At 52.7% G+C, this 15,247-nt stretch overlaps 34 non-coding genes across 34 annotated transcripts; 12 read left to right on the top strand and 22 right to left on the bottom strand.

The window, feature by feature from the left end:
* Positions 1-5: 5 nt before the first annotated feature.
* On the bottom strand, positions 6-77 carry Trnad-guc (transfer RNA aspartic acid (anticodon GUC)). Its single transcript has one exon. It is a non-coding gene; the product is annotated as a tRNA-Asp (tRNA).
* Positions 78-178: 101 nt separating this feature from the next.
* On the bottom strand, positions 179-270 carry Trnai-uau (transfer RNA isoleucine (anticodon UAU)). Its single transcript is given in 2 exon segments — positions 179-214; positions 233-270. It is a non-coding gene; the product is annotated as a tRNA-Ile (tRNA).
* Positions 271-1,008: 738 nt separating this feature from the next.
* Trnam-cau (transfer RNA methionine (anticodon CAU)) lies at positions 1,009-1,080 on the top strand. The gene has a single exon. It is a non-coding gene; the product is annotated as a tRNA-Met (tRNA).
* A 206-nt stretch (positions 1,081-1,286) lies between these two features.
* Positions 1,287-1,358, bottom strand: Trnad-guc (transfer RNA aspartic acid (anticodon GUC)). The gene has a single exon. It is a non-coding gene; the product is annotated as a tRNA-Asp (tRNA).
* Positions 1,359-1,459: 101 nt separating this feature from the next.
* On the bottom strand, positions 1,460-1,551 carry Trnai-uau (transfer RNA isoleucine (anticodon UAU)). The gene is given in 2 exon segments: positions 1,460-1,495; positions 1,514-1,551. It is a non-coding gene; the product is annotated as a tRNA-Ile (tRNA).
* Positions 1,552-2,289: 738 nt separating this feature from the next.
* Trnam-cau (transfer RNA methionine (anticodon CAU)) lies at positions 2,290-2,361 on the top strand. Its single transcript has one exon. It is a non-coding gene; the product is annotated as a tRNA-Met (tRNA).
* Positions 2,362-2,567: 206 nt separating this feature from the next.
* On the bottom strand, positions 2,568-2,639 carry Trnad-guc (transfer RNA aspartic acid (anticodon GUC)). Its single transcript has one exon. It is a non-coding gene; the product is annotated as a tRNA-Asp (tRNA).
* Positions 2,640-2,740: 101 nt separating this feature from the next.
* Positions 2,741-2,832, bottom strand: Trnai-uau (transfer RNA isoleucine (anticodon UAU)). The gene is given in 2 exon segments: positions 2,741-2,776; positions 2,795-2,832. It is a non-coding gene; the product is annotated as a tRNA-Ile (tRNA).
* Positions 2,833-3,570: 738 nt separating this feature from the next.
* Trnam-cau (transfer RNA methionine (anticodon CAU)) lies at positions 3,571-3,642 on the top strand. Its single transcript has one exon. It is a non-coding gene; the product is annotated as a tRNA-Met (tRNA).
* A 379-nt stretch (positions 3,643-4,021) lies between these two features.
* Trnai-uau (transfer RNA isoleucine (anticodon UAU)) lies at positions 4,022-4,113 on the bottom strand. Its single transcript is given in 2 exon segments — positions 4,022-4,057; positions 4,076-4,113. It is a non-coding gene; the product is annotated as a tRNA-Ile (tRNA).
* A 738-nt stretch (positions 4,114-4,851) lies between these two features.
* Trnam-cau (transfer RNA methionine (anticodon CAU)) lies at positions 4,852-4,923 on the top strand. The gene has a single exon. It is a non-coding gene; the product is annotated as a tRNA-Met (tRNA).
* Positions 4,924-5,129: 206 nt separating this feature from the next.
* Positions 5,130-5,201, bottom strand: Trnad-guc (transfer RNA aspartic acid (anticodon GUC)). The gene has a single exon. It is a non-coding gene; the product is annotated as a tRNA-Asp (tRNA).
* A 101-nt stretch (positions 5,202-5,302) lies between these two features.
* On the bottom strand, positions 5,303-5,394 carry Trnai-uau (transfer RNA isoleucine (anticodon UAU)). Its single transcript is given in 2 exon segments — positions 5,303-5,338; positions 5,357-5,394. It is a non-coding gene; the product is annotated as a tRNA-Ile (tRNA).
* A 738-nt stretch (positions 5,395-6,132) lies between these two features.
* Positions 6,133-6,204, top strand: Trnam-cau (transfer RNA methionine (anticodon CAU)). The gene has a single exon. It is a non-coding gene; the product is annotated as a tRNA-Met (tRNA).
* Positions 6,205-6,410: 206 nt separating this feature from the next.
* Trnad-guc (transfer RNA aspartic acid (anticodon GUC)) lies at positions 6,411-6,482 on the bottom strand. The gene has a single exon. It is a non-coding gene; the product is annotated as a tRNA-Asp (tRNA).
* A 101-nt stretch (positions 6,483-6,583) lies between these two features.
* Positions 6,584-6,675, bottom strand: Trnai-uau (transfer RNA isoleucine (anticodon UAU)). Its single transcript is given in 2 exon segments — positions 6,584-6,619; positions 6,638-6,675. It is a non-coding gene; the product is annotated as a tRNA-Ile (tRNA).
* Positions 6,676-7,413: 738 nt separating this feature from the next.
* On the top strand, positions 7,414-7,485 carry Trnam-cau (transfer RNA methionine (anticodon CAU)). Its single transcript has one exon. It is a non-coding gene; the product is annotated as a tRNA-Met (tRNA).
* A 206-nt stretch (positions 7,486-7,691) lies between these two features.
* Trnad-guc (transfer RNA aspartic acid (anticodon GUC)) lies at positions 7,692-7,763 on the bottom strand. The gene has a single exon. It is a non-coding gene; the product is annotated as a tRNA-Asp (tRNA).
* Positions 7,764-7,864: 101 nt separating this feature from the next.
* Positions 7,865-7,956, bottom strand: Trnai-uau (transfer RNA isoleucine (anticodon UAU)). The gene is given in 2 exon segments: positions 7,865-7,900; positions 7,919-7,956. It is a non-coding gene; the product is annotated as a tRNA-Ile (tRNA).
* Positions 7,957-8,694: 738 nt separating this feature from the next.
* Positions 8,695-8,766, top strand: Trnam-cau (transfer RNA methionine (anticodon CAU)). The gene has a single exon. It is a non-coding gene; the product is annotated as a tRNA-Met (tRNA).
* Positions 8,767-8,972: 206 nt separating this feature from the next.
* On the bottom strand, positions 8,973-9,044 carry Trnad-guc (transfer RNA aspartic acid (anticodon GUC)). The gene has a single exon. It is a non-coding gene; the product is annotated as a tRNA-Asp (tRNA).
* Positions 9,045-9,145: 101 nt separating this feature from the next.
* Trnai-uau (transfer RNA isoleucine (anticodon UAU)) lies at positions 9,146-9,237 on the bottom strand. The gene is given in 2 exon segments: positions 9,146-9,181; positions 9,200-9,237. It is a non-coding gene; the product is annotated as a tRNA-Ile (tRNA).
* A 738-nt stretch (positions 9,238-9,975) lies between these two features.
* Trnam-cau (transfer RNA methionine (anticodon CAU)) lies at positions 9,976-10,047 on the top strand. The gene has a single exon. It is a non-coding gene; the product is annotated as a tRNA-Met (tRNA).
* A 206-nt stretch (positions 10,048-10,253) lies between these two features.
* Positions 10,254-10,325, bottom strand: Trnad-guc (transfer RNA aspartic acid (anticodon GUC)). Its single transcript has one exon. It is a non-coding gene; the product is annotated as a tRNA-Asp (tRNA).
* Positions 10,326-10,426: 101 nt separating this feature from the next.
* Trnai-uau (transfer RNA isoleucine (anticodon UAU)) lies at positions 10,427-10,518 on the bottom strand. The gene is given in 2 exon segments: positions 10,427-10,462; positions 10,481-10,518. It is a non-coding gene; the product is annotated as a tRNA-Ile (tRNA).
* Positions 10,519-11,256: 738 nt separating this feature from the next.
* Trnam-cau (transfer RNA methionine (anticodon CAU)) lies at positions 11,257-11,328 on the top strand. The gene has a single exon. It is a non-coding gene; the product is annotated as a tRNA-Met (tRNA).
* A 206-nt stretch (positions 11,329-11,534) lies between these two features.
* Trnad-guc (transfer RNA aspartic acid (anticodon GUC)) lies at positions 11,535-11,606 on the bottom strand. The gene has a single exon. It is a non-coding gene; the product is annotated as a tRNA-Asp (tRNA).
* Positions 11,607-11,707: 101 nt separating this feature from the next.
* Positions 11,708-11,799, bottom strand: Trnai-uau (transfer RNA isoleucine (anticodon UAU)). The gene is given in 2 exon segments: positions 11,708-11,743; positions 11,762-11,799. It is a non-coding gene; the product is annotated as a tRNA-Ile (tRNA).
* A 738-nt stretch (positions 11,800-12,537) lies between these two features.
* On the top strand, positions 12,538-12,609 carry Trnam-cau (transfer RNA methionine (anticodon CAU)). The gene has a single exon. It is a non-coding gene; the product is annotated as a tRNA-Met (tRNA).
* A 206-nt stretch (positions 12,610-12,815) lies between these two features.
* Positions 12,816-12,887, bottom strand: Trnad-guc (transfer RNA aspartic acid (anticodon GUC)). Its single transcript has one exon. It is a non-coding gene; the product is annotated as a tRNA-Asp (tRNA).
* Positions 12,888-13,817: 930 nt separating this feature from the next.
* Positions 13,818-13,889, top strand: Trnam-cau (transfer RNA methionine (anticodon CAU)). Its single transcript has one exon. It is a non-coding gene; the product is annotated as a tRNA-Met (tRNA).
* Positions 13,890-14,095: 206 nt separating this feature from the next.
* Trnad-guc (transfer RNA aspartic acid (anticodon GUC)) lies at positions 14,096-14,167 on the bottom strand. Its single transcript has one exon. It is a non-coding gene; the product is annotated as a tRNA-Asp (tRNA).
* A 101-nt stretch (positions 14,168-14,268) lies between these two features.
* On the bottom strand, positions 14,269-14,360 carry Trnai-uau (transfer RNA isoleucine (anticodon UAU)). Its single transcript is given in 2 exon segments — positions 14,269-14,304; positions 14,323-14,360. It is a non-coding gene; the product is annotated as a tRNA-Ile (tRNA).
* A 738-nt stretch (positions 14,361-15,098) lies between these two features.
* On the top strand, positions 15,099-15,170 carry Trnam-cau (transfer RNA methionine (anticodon CAU)). The gene has a single exon. It is a non-coding gene; the product is annotated as a tRNA-Met (tRNA).
* Positions 15,171-15,247: the final 77 nt, after the last annotated feature.

The raw sequence follows: 15,247 nt of genomic DNA, 5'->3' as shown, positions 1-15,247 counted from the left end.
CGCGCCTCCCCGGCGGGGAATCGAACCCCGGTCTCCCGCGTGACAGGCGGGGATACTAACCACTATACTACCGAGGAAGACGCACCTACCGCATATAATGCACATTAAACTTGTTGGCGTAGCTGATACATCTGAAATCTAGCCTCCAGATGCTGTCAGCTGTTACGACATAAAAGTATGCCCCAGGTGAGGCTCGAACTCACAACCCCGGCATTGCTCACGGCTACTGCCTTATAAGTACCGTGCGCTAACCAATTGCGCCACTGGGGCTACAGCCAAACGCTCTCAATTAGCCATATTCACTTTGCTGCAAACCAGTGGTGGCCACAAATACATACGATCGCCACCTGCGGCCACACTGCGACTTTGGCACCTAACTACGAATGCTTCGTGCTATTCGTGTTTCATATGCTACGCTTACATGCACATCAACTGCCTCTAGTCAACGAAAAAACGCAGAAAAACGCGCGCCTTGCCTCCTGCTACCTGTCGAACAGCGGGCGCAGATATGTGGCAAGGTCCAAGCTCTGCAAGCGCACCGCGACCACGCCGCTGGACGAGAAGTGCCTTCCTTGGGAGCTTGCAGAGCCCTGAAGAACACGTTTCTTAGAGAGGTGCACTTGTCTCGTAGAACGAGACACAGTCCGTGGCCCTATGGCGCAAGGGATAACGCGTCTGACAACGGATCGGAAGATTCCAGCTTCTGATCCTGGCACTGTCGGCATTTTGTTAGTTGCCAACGCGCAGCTCGGCAGTGGATTTCGTATGTCGCCGCATCGAGGAGTGCAGTGTTATTCCTGTGCATCTCGCAGCTGCATGTCGAGGTGATGGTGGTAAATGCCGCTGCCTGCAAGCGTCAGCGTAGCGTCAGTCGAGCAAAGTCGAGACAAGTCAAGCTGAGAGCTGTAGGAGATGTTGCGCAATTAAATGTACGCGTGTGAAAGCCACGCAGACAACACTGTCCAAGTGTCCCACGTGATGTGACGAAGAGCTAGAACACCCCCACACAGCAGAGTGGCGCAGTGGAAGCGTGCTGGGCCCATAACCCAGAGGTCCGTGGATCGAAACCACGCTCTGCTAAAATTATATCTTTTGCTGATTGTGTCGAGATCGATTACTACGCGTGGAGAGTCGGCATTAACAGCGAACCCCATAATTAGAAAGTGTGAGGAATGCGAGAACTACTTCCTACGATGTAGCATTTTGCAGCAAGTTAATGGCAAAGTTAATGCTCTTCCACCCCACACGCGCAACACTCGAGCAGATTTGTGAGATAAAAATCGCGTCTCCCCGGCGGGGAATCGAACCCCGGTCTCCCGCGTGACAGGCGGGGATACTAACCACTATTCTACCGAGGACGTCGCACCTACCGCATATAATGCACATTAAACTTGTTGGCGTAGCTGATACATCTGAAATCTAGCCTCCAGATGCTGTCAGCTGTTACGACATAAAAGTATGCCCCAGGTGAGGCTCGAACTCACAACCCCGGCATTGCTCACGGCTACTGCCTTATAAGTACCGTGCGCTAACCAATTGCGCCACTGGGGCTACAGCCAAACGCTCTCAATTAGCCATATTCACTTTGCTGCAAACCAGTGGTGGCCACAAATACATACGATCGCCACCTGCGGCCACACTGCGACTTTGGCACCTAACTACGAATGCTTCGTGCTATTCGTGTTTCATATGCTACGCTTACATGCACATCAACTGCCTCTAGTCAACGAAAAAACGCAGAAAAACGCGCGCCTTGCCTCCTGCTACCTGTCGAACAGCGGGCGCAGATATGTGGCAAGGTCCAAGCTCTGCAAGCGCACCGCGACCACGCCGCTGGACGAGAAGTGCCTTCCTTGGGAGCTTGCAGAGCCCTGAAGAACACGTTTCTTAGAGAGGTGCACTTGTCTCGTAGAACGAGACACAGTCCGTGGCCCTATGGCGCAAGGGATAACGCGTCTGACAACGGATCGGAAGATTCCAGCTTCTGATCCTGGCACTGTCGGCATTTTGTTAGTTGCCAACGCGCAGCTCGGCAGTGGATTTCGTATGTCGCCGCATCGAGGAGTGCAGTGTTATTCCTGTGCATCTCGCAGCTGCATGTCGAGGTGATGGTGGTAAATGCCGCTGCCTGCAAGCGTCAGCGTAGCGTCAGTCGAGCAAAGTCGAGACAAGTCAAGCTGAGAGCTGTAGGAGATGTTGCGCAATTAAATGTACGCGTGTGAAAGCCACGCAGACAACACTGTCCAAGTGTCCCACGTGATGTGACGAAGAGCTAGAACACCCCCACACAGCAGAGTGGCGCAGTGGAAGCGTGCTGGGCCCATAACCCAGAGGTCCGTGGATCGAAACCACGCTCTGCTAAAATTATATCTTTTGCTGATTGTGTCGAGATCGATTACTACGCGTGGAGAGTCGGCATTAACAGCGAACCCCATAATTAGAAAGTGTGAGGAATGCGAGAACTACTTCCTACGATGTAGCATTTTGCAGCAAGTTAATGGCAAAGTTAATGCTCTTCCACCCCACACGCGCAACACTCGAGCAGATTTGTGAGATAAAAATCGCGCCTCCCCGGCGGGGAATCGAACCCCGGTCTCCCGCGTGACAGGCGGGGATACTAACCACTATACTACCGAGGAAGACGCACCTACCGCATATAATGCACATTAAACTTGTTGGCGTAGCTGATACATCTGAAATCTAGCCTCCAGATGCTGTCAGCTGTTACGACATAAAAGTATGCCCCAGGTGAGGCTCGAACTCACAACCCCGGCATTGCTCACGGCTACTGCCTTATAAGTACCGTGCGCTAACCAATTGCGCCACTGGGGCTACAGCCAAATGCTCTCAATTAGCCATATTCACTTTGCTGCAAACCAGTGGTGGCCACAAATACATACGATCGCCACCTGCGGCCACACTGCGACTTTGGCACCTAACTACGAATGCTTCGTGCTATTCGTGTTTCATATGCTACGCTTACATGCACATCAACTGCCTCTAGTCAACGAAAAAACGCAGAAAAACGCGCGCCTTGCCTCCTGCTACCTGTCGAACAGCGGGCGCAGATATGTGGCAAGGTCCAAGCTCTGCAAGCGCACCGCGACCACGCCGCTGGACGAGAAGTGCCTTCCTTGGGAGCTTGCAGAGCCCTGAAGAACACGTTTCTTAGAGAGGTGCACTTGTCTCGTAGAACGAGACACAGTCCGTGGCCCTATGGCGCAAGGGATAACGCGTCTGACAACGGATCGGAAGATTCCAGCTTCTGATCCTGGCACTGTCGGCATTTTGTTAGTTGCCAACGCGCAGCTCGGCAGTGGATTTCGTATGTCGCCGCATCGAGGAGTGCAGTGTTATTCCTGTGCATCTCGCAGCTGCATGTCGAGGTGATGGTGGTAAATGCCGCTGCCTGCAAGCGTCAGCGTAGCGTCAGTCGAGCAAAGTCGAGACAAGTCAAGCTGAGAGCTGTAGGAGATGTTGCGCAATTAAATGTACGCGTGTGAAAGCCACGCAGACAACACTGTCCAAGTGTCCCACGTGATGTGACGAAGAGCTAGAACACCCCCACACAGCAGAGTGGCGCAGTGGAAGCGTGCTGGGCCCATAACCCAGAGGTCCGTGGATCGAAACCACGCTCTGCTAAAATTATATCTTTTGCTGATTGTGTCGAGATCGATTACTACGCGTGGAGAGTCGGCATTAACAGCGAACCCCATAATTAGAAAGTGTGAGGAATGCGAGAACTACTTCCTACGATGTAGCATTTTGCAGCAAGTTAATGGCAAAGTTAATGCTCTTCCACCCCACACGCGCAACACTCGAGCAGATTTGTGAGATAAAAATCGCGCCTCCAAGGCGGGGAATCGAACCCCGGTCTCCCGCGTGACAGGCGGGGATACTAACCACTATACTACCGAGGAAGACGCACCTACCGCATATAATGCACATTAAACTTGTTGGCGTAGCTGATACATCTGAAATCTAGCCTCCAGATGCTGTCAGCTGTTACGACATAAAAGTATGCCCCAGGTGAGGCTCGAACTCACAACCCCGGCATTGCTCACGGCTACTGCCTTATAAGTACCGTGCGCTAACCAATTGCGCCACTGGGGCTACAGCCAAACGCTCTCAATTAGCCATATTCACTTTGCTGCAAACCAGTGGTGGCCACAAATACATACGATCGCCACCTGCGGCCACACTGCGACTTTGGCACCTAACTACGAATGCTTCGTGCTATTCGTGTTTCATATGCTACGCTTACATGCACATCAACTGCCTCTAGTCAACGAAAAAACGCAGAAAAACGCGCGCCTTGCCTCCTGCTACCTGTCGAACAGCGGGCGCAGATATGTGGCAAGGTCCAAGCTCTGCAAGCGCACCGCGACCACGCCGCTGGACGAGAAGTGCCTTCCTTGGGAGCTTGCAGAGCCCTGAAGAACACGTTTCTTAGAGAGGTGCACTTGTCTCGTAGAACGAGACACAGTCCGTGGCCCTATGGCGCAAGGGATAACGCGTCTGACAACGGATCGGAAGATTCCAGCTTCTGATCCTGGCACTGTCGGCATTTTGTTAGTTGCCAACGCGCAGCTCGGCAGTGGATTTCGTATGTCGCCGCATCGAGGAGTGCAGTGTTATTCCTGTGCATCTCGCAGCTGCATGTCGAGGTGATGGTGGTAAATGCCGCTGCCTGCAAGCGTCAGCGTAGCGTCAGTCGAGCAAAGTCGAGACAAGTCAAGCTGAGAGCTGTAGGAGATGTTGCGCAATTAAATGTACGCGTGTGAAAGCCACGCAGACAACACTGTCCAAGTGTCCCACGTGATGTGACGAAGAGCTAGAACACCCCCACACAGCAGAGTGGCGCAGTGGAAGCGTGCTGGGCCCATAACCCAGAGGTCCGTGGATCGAAACCACGCTCTGCTAAAATTATATCTTTTGCTGATTGTGTCGAGATCGATTACTACGCGTGGAGAGTCGGCATTAACAGCGAACCCCATAATTAGAAAGTGTGAGGAATGCGAGAACTACTTCCTACGATGTAGCATTTTGCAGCAAGTTAATGGCAAAGTTAATGCTCTTCCACCCCACACGCGCAACACTCGAGCAGATTTGTGAGATAAAAATCGCGCCTCCCCGGCGGGGAATCGAACCCCGGTCTCCCGCGTGACAGGCGGGGATACTAACCACTATACTACCGAGGAAGACGCACCTACCGCATATAATGCACATTAAACTTGTTGGCGTAGCTGATACATCTGAAATCTAGCCTCCAGATGCTGTCAGCTGTTACGACATAAAAGTATGCCCCAGGTGAGGCTCGAACTCACAACCCCGGCATTGCTCACGGCTACTGCCTTATAAGTACCGTGCGCTAACCAATTGCGCCACTGGGGCTACAGCCAAACGCTCTCAATTAGCCATATTCACTTTGCTGCAAACCAGTGGTGGCCACAAATACATACGATCGCCACCTGCGGCCACACTGCGACTTTGGCACCTAACTACGAATGCTTCGTGCTATTCGTGTTTCATATGCTACGCTTACATGCACATCAACTGCCTCTAGTCAACGAAAAAACGCAGAAAAACGCGCGCCTTGCCTCCTGCTACCTGTCGAACAGCGGGCGCAGATATGTGGCAAGGTCCAAGCTCTGCAAGCGCACCGCGATCACGCCGCTGGACGAGAAGTGCCTTCCTTGGGAGCTTGCAGAGCCCTGAAGAACACGTTTCTTAGAGAGGTGCACTTGTCTCGTAGAACGAGACACAGTCCGTGGCCCTATGGCGCAAGGGATAACGCGTCTGACAACGGATCGGAAGATTCCAGCTTCTGATCCTGGCACTGTCGGCATTTTGTTAGTTGCCAACGCGCAGCTCGGCAGTGGATTTCGTATGTCGCCGCATCGAGGAGTGCAGTGTTATTCCTGTGCATCTCGCAGCTGCATGTCGAGGTGATGGTGGTAAATGCCGCTGCCTGCAAGCGTCAGCGTAGCGTCAGTCGAGCAAAGTCGAGACAAGTCAAGCTGAGAGCTGTAGGAGATGTTGCGCAATTAAATGTACGCGTGTGAAAGCCACGCAGACAACACTGTCCAAGTGTCCCACGTGATGTGACGAAGAGCTAGAACACCCCCACACAGCAGAGTGGCGCAGTGGAAGCGTGCTGGGCCCATAACCCAGAGGTCCGTGGATCGAAACCACGCTCTGCTAAAATTATATCTTTTGCTGATTGTGTCGAGATCGATTACTACGCGTGGAGAGTCGGCATTAACAGCGAACCCCATAATTAGAAAGTGTGAGGAATGCGAGAACTACTTCCTACGATGTAGCATTTTGCAGCAAGTTAATGGCAAAGTTAATGCTCTTCCACCCCACACGCGCAACACTCGAGCAGATTTGTGAGATAAAAATCGCGCCTCCCCGGCGGGGAATCGAACCCCGGTCTCCCGCGTGACAGGCGGGGATACTAACCACTATACTACCGAGGAAGACGCACCTACCGCATATAATGCACATTAAACTTGTTGGCGTAGCTGATACATCTGAAATCTAGCCTCCAGATGCTGTCAGCTGTTACGACATAAAAGTATGCCCCAGGTGAGGCTCGAACTCACAACCCCGGCATTGCTCACGGCTACTGCCTTATAAGTACCGTGCGCTAACCAATTGCGCCACTGGGGCTACAGCCAAACGCTCTCAATTAGCCATATTCACTTTGCTGCAAACCAGTGGTGGCCACAAATACATACGATCGCCACCTGCGGCCACACTGCGACTTTGGCACCTAACTACGAATGCTTCGTGCTATTCGTGTTTCATATGCTACGCTTACATGCACATCAACTGCCTCTAGTCAACGAAAAAACGCAGAAAAACGCGCGCCTTGCCTCCTGCTACCTGTCGAACAGCGGGCGCAGATATGTGGCAAGGTCCAAGCTCTGCAAGCGCACCGCGACCACGCCGCTGGACGAGAAGTGCCTTCCTTGGGAGCTTGCAGAGCCCTGAAGAACACGTTTCTTAGAGAGGTGCACTTGTCTCGTAGAACGAGACACAGTCCGTGGCCCTATGGCGCAAGGGATAACGCGTCTGACAACGGATCGGAAGATTCCAGCTTCTGATCCTGGCACTGTCGGCATTTTGTTAGTTGCCAACGCGCAGCTCGGCAGTGGATTTCGTATGTCGCCGCATCGAGGAGTGCAGTGTTATTCCTGTGCATCTCGCAGCTGCATGTCGAGGTGATGGTGGTAAATGCCGCTGCCTGCAAGCGTCAGCGTAGCGTCAGTCGAGCAAAGTCGAGACAAGTCAAGCTGAGAGCTGTAGGAGATGTTGCGCAATTAAATGTACGCGTGTGAAAGCCACGCAGACAACACTGTCCAAGTGTCCCACGTGATGTGACGAAGAGCTAGAACACCCCCACACAGCAGAGTGGCGCAGTGGAAGCGTGCTGGGCCCATAACCCAGAGGTCCGTGGATCGAAACCACGCTCTGCTAAAATTATATCTTTTGCTGATTGTGTCGAGATCGATTACTACGCGTGGAGAGTCGGCATTAACAGCGAACCCCATAATTAGAAAGTGTGAGGAATGCGAGAACTACTTCCTACGATGTAGCATTTTGCAGCAAGTTAATGGCAAAGTTAATGCTCTTCCACCCCACACGCGCAACACTCGAGCAGATTTGTGAGATAAAAATCGCGCCTCCCCGGCGGGGAATCGAACCCCGGTCTCCCGCGTGACAGGCGGGGATACTAACCACTATACTACCGAGGAAGACGCACCTACCGCATATAATGCACATTAAACTTGTTGGCGTAGCTGATACATCTGAAATCTAGCCTCCAGATGCTGTCAGCTGTTACGACATAAAAGTATGCCCCAGGTGAGGCTCGAACTCACAACCCCGGCATTGCTCACGGCTACTGCCTTATAAGTACCGTGCGCTAACCAATTGCGCCACTGGGGCTACAGCCAAACGCTCTCAATTAGCCATATTCACTTTGCTGCAAACCAGTGGTGGCCACAAATACATACGATCGCCACCTGCGGCCACACTGCGACTTTGGCACCTAACTACGAATGCTTCGTGCTATTCGTGTTTCATATGCTACGCTTACATGCACATCAACTGCCTCTAGTCAACGAAAAAACGCAGAAAAACGCGCGCCTTGCCTCCTGCTACCTGTCGAACAGCGGGCGCAGATATGTGGCAAGGTCCAAGCTCTGCAAGCGCACCGCGACCACGCCGCTGGACGAGAAGTGCCTTCCTTGGGAGCTTGCAGAGCCCTGAAGAACACGTTTCTTAGAGAGGTGCACTTGTCTCGTAGAACGAGACACAGTCCGTGGCCCTATGGCGCAAGGGATAACGCGTCTGACAACGGATCGGAAGATTCCAGCTTCTGATCCTGGCACTGTCGGCATTTTGTTAGTTGCCAACGCGCAGCTCGGCAGTGGATTTCGTATGTCGCCGCATCGAGGAGTGCAGTGTTATTCCTGTGCATCTCGCAGCTGCATGTCGAGGTGATGGTGGTAAATGCCGCTGCCTGCAAGCGTCAGCGTAGCGTCAGTCGAGCAAAGTCGAGACAAGTCAAGCTGAGAGCTGTAGGAGATGTTGCGCAATTAAATGTACGCGTGTGAAAGCCACGCAGACAACACTGTCCAAGTGTCCCACGTGATGTGACGAAGAGCTAGAACACCCCCACACAGCAGAGTGGCGCAGTGGAAGCGTGCTGGGCCCATAACCCAGAGGTCCGTGGATCGAAACCACGCTCTGCTAAAATTATATCTTTTGCTGATTGTGTCGAGATCGATTACTACGCGTGGAGAGTCGGCATTAACAGCGAACCCCATAATTAGAAAGTGTGAGGAACGCGAGAACTACTTCCTACGATGTAGCATTTTGCAGCAAGTTAATGGCAAAGTTAATGCTCTTCCACCCCACACGCGCAACACTCGAGCAGATTTGTGAGATAAAAATCGCGCCTCCCCGGCGGGGAATCGAACCCCGGTCTCCCGCGTGACAGGCGGGGATACTAACCACTATACTACCGAGGAAGACGCACCTACCGCATATAATGCACATTAAACTTGTTGGCGTAGCTGATACATCTGAAATCTAGCCTCCAGATGCTGTCAGCTGTTACGACATAAAAGTATGCCCCAGGTGAGGCTCGAACTCACAACCCCGGCATTGCTCACGGCTACTGCCTTATAAGTACCGTGCGCTAACCAATTGCGCCACTGGGGCTACAGCCAAACGCTCTCAATTAGCCATATTCACTTTGCTGCAAACCAGTGGTGGCCACAAATACATACGATCGCCACCTGCGGCCACACTGCGACTTTGGCACCTAACTACGAATGCTTCGTGCTATTCGTGTTTCATATGCTACGCTTACATGCACATCAACTGCCTCTAGTCAACGAAAAAACGCAGAAAAACGCGCGCCTTGCCTCCTGCTACCTGTCGAACAGCGGGCGCAGATATGTGGCAAGGTCCAAGCTCTGCAAGCGCACCGCGACCACGCCGCTGGACGAGAAGTGCCTTCCTTGGGAGCTTGCAGAGCCCTGAAGAACACGTTTCTTAGAGAGGTGCACTTGTCTCGTAGAACGAGACACAGTCCGTGGCCCTATGGCGCAAGGGATAACGCGTCTGACAACGGATCGGAAGATTCCAGCTTCTGATCCTGGCACTGTCGGCATTTTGTTAGTTGCCAACGCGCAGCTCGGCAGTGGATTTCGTATGTCGCCGCATCGAGGAGTGCAGTGTTATTCCTGTGCATCTCGCAGCTGCATGTCGAGGTGATGGTGGTAAATGCCGCTGCCTGCAAGCGTCAGCGTAGCGTCAGTCGAGCAAAGTCGAGACAAGTCAAGCTGAGAGCTGTAGGAGATGTTGCGCAATTAAATGTACGCGTGTGAAAGCCACGCAGACAACACTGTCCAAGTGTCCCACGTGATGTGACGAAGAGCTAGAACACCCCCACACAGCAGAGTGGCGCAGTGGAAGCGTGCTGGGCCCATAACCCAGAGGTCCGTGGATCGAAACCACGCTCTGCTAAAATTATATCTTTTGCTGATTGTGTCGAGATCGATTACTACGCGTGGAGAGTCGGCATTAACAGCGAACCCCATAATTAGAAAGTGTGAGGAATGCGAGAACTACTTCCTACGATGTAGCATTTTGCAGCAAGTTAATGGCAAAGTTAATGCTCTTCCACCCCACACGCGCAACACTCGAGCAGATTTGTGAGATAAAAATCGCGCCTCCCCGGCGGGGAATCGAACCCCGGTCTCCCGCGTGACAGGCGGGGATACTAACCACTATACTACCGAGGAAGACGCACCTACCGCATATAATGCACATTAAACTTGTTGGCGTAGCTGATACATCTGAAATCTAGCCTCCAGATGCTGTCAGCTGTTACGACATAAAAGTATGCCCCAGGTGAGGCTCGAACTCACAACCCCGGCATTGCTCACGGCTACTGCCTTATAAGTACCGTGCGCTAACCAATTGCGCCACTGGGGCTACAGCCAAACGCTCTCAATTAGCCATATTCACTTTGCTGCAAACCAGTGGTGGCCACAAATACATACGATCGCCACCTGCGGCCACACTGCGACTTTGGCACCTAACTACGAATGCTTCGTGCTATTCGTGTTTCATATGCTACGCTTACATGCACATCAACTGCCTCTAGTCAACGAAAAAACGCAGAAAAACGCGCGCCTTGCCTCCTGCTACCTGTCGAACAGCGGGCGCAGATATGTGGCAAGGTCCAAGCTCTGCAAGCGCACCGCGACCACGCCGCTGGACGAGAAGTGCCTTCCTTGGGAGCTTGCAGAGCCCTGAAGAACACGTTTCTTAGAGAGGTGCACTTGTCTCGTAGAACGAGACACAGTCCGTGGCCCTATGGCGCAAGGGATAACGCGTCTGACAACGGATCGGAAGATTCCAGCTTCTGATCCTGGCACTGTCGGCATTTTGTTAGTTGCCAACGCGCAGCTCGGCAGTGGATTTCGTATGTCGCCGCATCGAGGAGTGCAGTGTTATTCCTGTGCATCTCGCAGCTGCATGTCGAGGTGATGGTGGTAAATGCCGCTGCCTGCAAGCGTCAGCGTAGCGTCAGTCGAGCAAAGTCGAGACAAGTCAAGCTGAGAGCTGTAGGAGATGTTGCGCAATTAAATGTACGCGTGTGAAAGCCACGCAGACAACACTGTCCAAGTGTCCCACGTGATGTGACGAAGAGCTAGAACACCCCCACACAGCAGAGTGGCGCAGTGGAAGCGTGCTGGGCCCATAACCCAGAGGTCCGTGGATCGAAACCACGCTCTGCTAAAATTATATCTTTTGCTGATTGTGTCGAGATCGATTACTACGCGTGGAGAGTCGGCATTAACAGCGAACCCCATAATTAGAAAGTGTGAGGAATGCGAGAACTACTTCCTACGATGTAGCATTTTGCAGCAAGTTAATGGCAAAGTTAATGCTCTTCCACCCCACACGCGCAACACTCGAGCAGATTTGTGAGATAAAAATCGCGCCTCCCCGGCGGGGAATCGAACCCCGGTCTCCCGCGTGACAGGCGGGGATACTAACCACTATACTACCGAGGAAGACGCAACTACCGCATATAATGCACATTAAACTTGTTGGCGTAGCTGATACATCTGAAATCTAGCCTCCAGATGCTGTCAGCTGTTACGACATAAAAGTATGCCCCAGGTGAGGCTCGAACTCACAACCCCGGCATTGCTCATGGCTACTGCCTTATAAGTACCGTGCGCTAACCAATTGCGCCACTGGGGCTACAGCCAAACGCTCTCAATTAGCCATATTCACTTTGCTGCAAACCAGTGGTGGCCACAAATACATACGATCGCCACCTGCGGCCACACTGCGACTTTGGCACCTAACTACGAATGCTTCGTGCTATTCGTGTTTCATATGCTACGCTTACATGCACATCAACTGCCTCTAGTCAACGAAAAAACGCAGAAAAACGCGCGCCTTGCCTCCTGCTACCTGTCGAACAGCGGGCGCAGATATGTGGCAAGGTCCAAGCTCTGCAAGCGCACCGCGACCACGCCGCTGGACGAGAAGTGCCTTCCTTGGGAGCTTGCAGAGCCCTGAAGAACACGTTTCTTAGAGAGGTGCACTTGTCTCGTAGAACGAGACACAGTCCGTGGCCCTATGGCGCAAGGGATAACGCGTCTGACAACGGATCGGAAGATTCCAGCTTCTGATCCTGGCACTGTCGGCATTTTGTTAGTTGCCAACGCGCAGCTCGGCAGTGGATTTCGTATGTCGCCGCATCGAGGAGTGCAGTGTTATTCCTGTGCATCTCGCAGCTGCATGTCGAGGTGATGGTGGTAAATGCCGCTGCCTGCAAGCGTCAGCGTAGCGTCAGTCGAGCAAAGTCGAGACAAGTCAAGCTGAGAGCTGTAGGAGATGTTGCGCAATTAAATGTACGCGTGTGAAAGCCACGCAGACAACACTGTCCAAGTGTCCCACGTGATGTGACGAAGAGCTAGAACACCCCCACACAGCAGAGTGGCGCAGTGGAAGCGTGCTGGGCCCATAACCCAGAGGTCCGTGGATCGAAACCACGCTCTGCTAAAATTATATCTTTTGCTGATTGTGTCGAGATCGATTACTACGCGTGGAGAGTCGGCATTAACAGCGAACCCCATAATTAGAAAGTGTGAGGAATGCGAGAACTACTTCCTACGATGTAGCATTTTGCAGCAAGTTAATGGCAAAGTTAATGCTCTTCCACCCCACACGCGCAACACTCGAGCAGATTTGTGAGATAAAAGTCGCGCCTCCCCGGCGGGGAATCGAACCCCGGTCTCCCGCGTGACAGGCGGGGATACTAACCACTATACTACCGAGGAAGACGCACCTACCGCATATAATGCACATTAAACTTGTTGGCGTAGCTGATACATCTGAAATCTAGCCTCCAGATGCTGTCAGCTGTTACGACATAAAAGTATGCCCCAGGTGAGGCTCGAATTACAACCCCGGCATTGCTCACGGCTACTGCCTTATAAGTACCGTGCGCTAACCAATTGCGCCACTGGGGCTACAGCCAAACGCTCTCAATTAGCCATATTCACTTTGCTGCAAACCAGTGGTGGCCACAAATACATACGATCGCCACCTGCGGCCACACTGCGACTTTGGCACCTAACTACGAATGCTTCGTGCTATTCGTGTTTCATATGCTACGCTTACATGCACATCAACTGCCTCTAGTCAACGAAAAAACGCAGAAAAACGCGCGCCTTGCCTCCTGCTACCTGTCGAACAGCGGGCGCAGATATGTGGCAAGGTCCAAGCTCTGCAAGCGCACCGCGACCACGCCGCTGGACGAGAAGTGCCTTCCTTGGGAGCTTGCAGAGCCCTGAAGAACACGTTTCTTAGAGAGGTGCACTTGTCTCGTAGAACGAGACACAGTCCGTGGCCCTATGGCGCAAGGGATAACGCGTCTGACAACGGATCGGAAGATTCCAGCTTCTGATCCTGGCACTGTCGGCATTTTGTTAGTTGCCAACGCGCAGCTCGGCAGTGGATTTCGTATGTCGCCGCATCGAGGAGTGCAGTGTTATTCCTGTGCATCTCGCAGCTGCATGTCGAGGTGATGGTGGTAAATGCCGCTGCCTGCAAGCGTCAGCGTAGCGTCAGTCGAGCAAAGTCGAGACAAGTCAAGCTGAGAGCTGTAGGAGATGTTGCGCAATTAAATGTACGCGTGTGAAAGCCACGCAGACAACACTGTCCAAGTGTCCCACGTGATGTGACGAAGAGCTAGAACACCCCCACACAGCAGAGTGGCGCAGTGGAAGCGTGCTGGGCCCATAACCCAGAGGTCCGTGGATCGAAACCACGCTCTGCTAAAATTATATCTTTTGCTGATTGTGTCGAGATCGATTACTACGCGTGGAGAGTCGGCATTAACAGCGAACCCCATAATTAGAAAGTGTGAGGAATGCGAGAACTACTTCCTACGATGTAGCATTTTGCAGCAAGTTAATGGCAAAGTTAATGCTCTTCCACCCCACACGCGCAACACTCGAGCAGATTTGTGAGATAAAAATCGCGCCTCCCCGGCGGGGAATCGAACCCCGGTCTCCCGCGTGACAGGCGGGGATACTAACCACTATACTACCGAGGAAGACGCACCTACCGCATATAATGCACATTAAACTTGTTGGCGTAGCTGATACATCTGAAATCTAGCCTCCAGATGCTGTCAGCTGTTACGACATAAAAGTATGCCCCAGGTGAGGCTCGAACTCACAACCCCGGCATTGCTCACGGCTACTGCCTTATAAGTACCGTGCGCTAACCAATTGCGCCACTGGGGCTACAGCCAAACGCTCTCAATTAGCCATATTCACTTTGCTGCAAACCAGTGGTGGCCACAAATACATACGATCGCCACCTGCGGCCACACTGCGACTTTGGCACCTAACTACGAATGCTTCGTGCTATTCGTGTTTCATATGCTACGCTTACATGCACATCAACTGCCTCTAGTCAACGAAAAAACGCAGAAAAACGCGCGCCTTGCCTCCTGCTACCTGTCGAACAGCGGGCGCAGATATGTGGCAAGGTCCAAGCTCTGCAAGCGCACCGCGACCACGCCGCTGGACGAGAAGTGCCTTCCTTGGGAGCTTGCAGAGCCCTGAAGAACACGTTTCTTAGAGAGGTGCACTTGTCTCGTAGAACGAGACACAGTCCGTGGCCCTATGGCGCAAGGGATAACGCGTCTGACAACGGATCGGAAGATTCCAGCTTCTGATCCTGGCACTGTCGGCATTTTGTTAGTTGCCAACGCGCAGCTCGGCAGTGGATTTCGTATGTCGCCGCATCGAGGAGTGCAGTGTTATTCCTGTGCATCTCGCAGCTGCATGTCGAGGTGATGGTGGTAAATGCCGCTGCCTGCAAGCGTCAGCGTAGCGTCAGTCGAGCAAAGTCGAGACAAGTCAAGCTGAGAGCTGTAGGAGATGTTGCGCAATTAAATGTACGCGTGTGAAAGCCACGCAGACAACACTGTCCAAGTGTCCCACGTGATGTGACGAAGAGCTAGAACACCCCCACACAGCAGAGTGGCGCAGTGGAAGCGTGCTGGGCCCATAACCCAGAGGTCCGTGGATCGAAACCACGCTCTGCTAAAATTATATCTTTTGCTGATTGTGTCGAGATCGATTACTACGCGTGGAGAGTCGGCATTAACAGCGAACCCCATAAT

The sequence above is a fragment of the Schistocerca gregaria genome, chromosome 8 (genome assembly GCF_023897955.1).
Source record: "Schistocerca gregaria isolate iqSchGreg1 chromosome 8, iqSchGreg1.2, whole genome shotgun sequence".
NCBI lineage: Eukaryota > Metazoa > Arthropoda > Insecta > Orthoptera > Acrididae > Schistocerca > Schistocerca gregaria.
The sequence above is the reverse complement of the archived record's forward strand: the minus strand, read 5'-3'. Positions and strand labels throughout refer to the sequence as shown.